Source organism: Benincasa hispida, unplaced genomic scaffold, assembly GCF_027475165.1.
Source record: "Benincasa hispida cultivar pf3 unplaced genomic scaffold, pf3_genome.v1.1 HicScf1680, whole genome shotgun sequence".
Classification (NCBI taxonomy): Eukaryota; Viridiplantae; Streptophyta; class Magnoliopsida; order Cucurbitales; family Cucurbitaceae; genus Benincasa; species Benincasa hispida.
In genome coordinates, this window is record NW_028326054.1 from 9,529 (window position 1) to 13,121 (window position 3,593).

Genomic DNA, 3,593 nt, shown 5'->3' on the forward strand with positions numbered 1-3,593 from the left:
CTTCTAAGCATTATGTTATTCAACCGTTGCAAAAGACCATAAATTTAGAGTGACATTGAAAACAGAGAAAACAGGAATTAAAATTGGAAGAAAATTTTTATTCCATGAGAATAAAACCATATACAAGAGTAAAAAGTTAGAAATAACAAAAAAAAAAAAAAAAACTAACATGGTAAACAAATACTAAGACTATAGAAGGAAAAAAACAGTGCAAGTTATAAGGGTTTGGACTTCAAATCCTAAACTTGGGGACGGACTTTAGCACGTTCTTGAGGCATATATCTACTCCAAAACCAATGTTGTCTCCAAACACATGACATGTCTTCAATTGGAATACCTTTTGTCTCCGGCAAGAAGAAATAGATGAATAGAGTCATCAACGCCACAAAAAAAGCAAAGAAGAAGAACAACCCAAATTTCATATGGCAGAGCATGGTGAGAAAGATTTGAGCACTAAAAAAGGTAAAAAACATGTTCACTGAGGCCGTTACACTTAGAGCAGTTGATCGGATTTCAAGTGGAAAAATTTCACTTGGAACCAACCTTCCTAGAGGTCCCCAAAACAATGCAAAGGCTTGAACATAAACACATATGAACAACACCATGACACCCGCATACCACTTGGGTAGATAAGCGACCTCACCAGAAACTCCAAATTTCAAAGTAATAAACATAGCCATGAAAACCTACAAATACAATTTTATTAGAATCAATACAATCAAGAAAGAAAATGCTTTTGAAGAACAAGAAATAACATTCATTAGTTTAATAATTAAAGAAAAATTTAAAGAAGCTAAAGAAAAAATGTACTCACCTGAAAAACGAACATGATGATTCCACCAAGTGAGAAAAGGATCCTCCTTCCCCACTTATCGGTGCCATAAGCAGATACAAAAGTCGCCAGAGCATTAATACCACCAGTAATGACAGATGAAAGAAGAGAAGCATTGTCTCCAAAACCAATGGTCTTGAACAACACAGAAGCATAGAACATGACCACATTAATACCAGTCAATTGCTGGAAAAATGGGATTAAAATCGACATTACCAACTGTGGCCTATTTTGTCTCTCTCTCAAATTCCTCCATGGATGCTTCACTGCTTTGGCAGCCATACTCGTCGCCACAATATCTTGAAATTCTACCTCTACATCCTTTTAGGACACACCACGAATGCGTTGGAGCATGACCTTTGCATTCTCTACTTCGCCTTTCTCCAACATTGAGTTTGGAGTGTCAGGAAGGAATAGAGCTGAGATAGTAATGAACAATGCAGGCACAGATGCACCACCCAAACTTACTCGGCATCCCCATCCACCATGAATATTAGCAGTACCATAGTTGATAAAATTAGGCACTAGAATACCAATTGTAATAGAAAGTTGAAAAAAACATTGAGAGAACCTCGATATTTAGATGGGGCCATCTCTGAAACATAAAGTGGAATAGATTGAAGTGAAAATCCAACCCCAATACCCAAACAAATACGGTCAATGATGAGCATGGCTATGTTTATAGCTGCCGCATTAACGATAGCACCAACTAAGAACACAAAGCTTCCAAGAAGCATGGACTTCTTACGACCAAAGGTTTTGGTAACCCAAGAGGCTACAAACGAAGCCAATGAGGATGGGACCAATGCATTGGTTAACTCAACCGCACCATGCGGGAATACCTCTTTGATTATAAATGGACCAGACCATCTTGACTTTAATTTTTCAGAAAAAGTTGTAGCCGAGAATTGTATAACAAGACCTTCTGTCCAACTTGGAGATTCTTCTCGCATAATTGTTTGTCATGCCAACGTTTTTTGCGCTCCTTGTAGATCTTGGCATTTTCATATGCTTGAGTTCTCCATTCGTCTAGCTCAATCAACTGAAGTTTTCTTGCTTCCTCTGCGGTCTTCAAATCAAAATTGAGTTTCTTTACTGCCCACTTTGTTTTATGCTCCAATTCAAGCAATAAGTGGCATGCCTTTCCAAACACCAGTGCATATGGGGACATGCCTATAGGTGTTTTATAGGTAGTTTTGTATGCCCACAAGGCGTCGTCCAGCTTCATGGCCCAATTTTTGCATAAAGGCTTTACCACATTCTCTAGGATTAGCTTGATTTCCCTATTGGACACCTTGGCTGGGACGTTTGTCTGTGGATGGTATGCGACGACGACGACCTTATGGTGGATATTATATTTGAGCAGAAATTTGTTGATGACGCCATTGACAAAGTGGGAGCCTTCATCACTTATTATGGCACGTGGGGTGCCAAAACGAGTGAAGATATTTTTCCGTAAGAACTTGAAGACTATCGCCACATCGCTTGCGACACACGATACCGCTTCAACCCATTTGGAAACATAATCGACGGCCAACAGTATGTATTTATGACCATTTGATGGTGGAAATAGTCCCATGAAGTCTATTACCCATACGTCGAATAGCTCCAATTCTAAGATAATGTTCATCGGTATCGCATTCTTCCATGAAATGTTTCCAGTGTGTTGGCACCTATCACATTTCATTGAATAGTCTCTTGTGTCCTTGAATAAAGTTGGCCAAAAATATCCACTTTTTAACATCTTTGCTATTGTGCATTGACCTCTAAAATGTCCACCATACGGCGAGTCATGGCATTGGGATAATATGCACTGGTGAGCAGTCTCTGATACACATAGACGCAGGATCTGGTCTGACCCCCTCTTGTAAAGATTTGGCTCATCCCAATAACATGATTTACATTCGTGTATAAGCCACCTCTTTTGGTGGGTTGTGTAATTTTCCGAGAATTGTGCACAGATCAGATAATTTACCACATCTGTGTACCATGGTAATTCTTCAATTTTGAACAGTTGCTCATCTGGGAAGGTTGCATTCACCTCTGACTGGTTGCGGTCAACTTCTGGCTTTTCTAATCTTGATAGGTGGTCCGCAACCTGGTTCTCCGCCCCCTTGTGATCAATGATTTCCATGTTGAATTCTTGAAGGAGAAGAATCCATCGAATTAACCTTGACTTTGTATCTTTCTTTGTCATTAGCGATCGCTTAGGTAATGGTGCTTTGCGACATCATAGTCGTTTACATGATCGCGAAAGGCAGGCACTGTGCGGAGCGCGATAAGCGACCGTGTACCTCAGGCTTCATCGCTTAATAAAAGGTACACGATCGTGTAGTAATAGCTAAACGATCATTTAGGTTTTTCTAAACGATCGTGTAGTATTTGCTAAACGATTGTTTAGCTCTGGGAGCGTTGGTAAGCGATTGAGCAAAACGTTTGTTTTATCGTGTAGACGATCGCGGGGAGTTTAGTACACGATGGTTGGAGACGCGATGCTTTGTCCGAGCGGTTCAAGACCCGGTTCGCCTGTTTGAACCGAAGAGTTCTTGTCTTTGTAATAGTTAGCTTTCCTTTTGTGTATTTAAGGTAATTTTACCTGGTTCATCCACATTGGTTTTTTATACATGTGATGTATGGTGCTTATATGCCAAAGTGCTTGACATACAGTTTAAAACCCACCTTAGGTTGTGTAATTATTCATGCATCATGTATTATAATAGTTATAATCGAGCATGATGAAATTACTTGAAAGCATGCACAT

At 39.6% G+C, this 3,593-nt stretch overlaps 1 pseudogene; it reads right to left on the reverse strand.

Moving 5' to 3' along the window:
- Nucleotides 1-205: 205 nt before the first annotated feature.
- On the reverse strand, nucleotides 206-2,966 carry LOC150030697 (sugar transport protein 12 pseudogene; annotated as a pseudogene).
- Nucleotides 2,967-3,593: the final 627 nt, after the last annotated feature.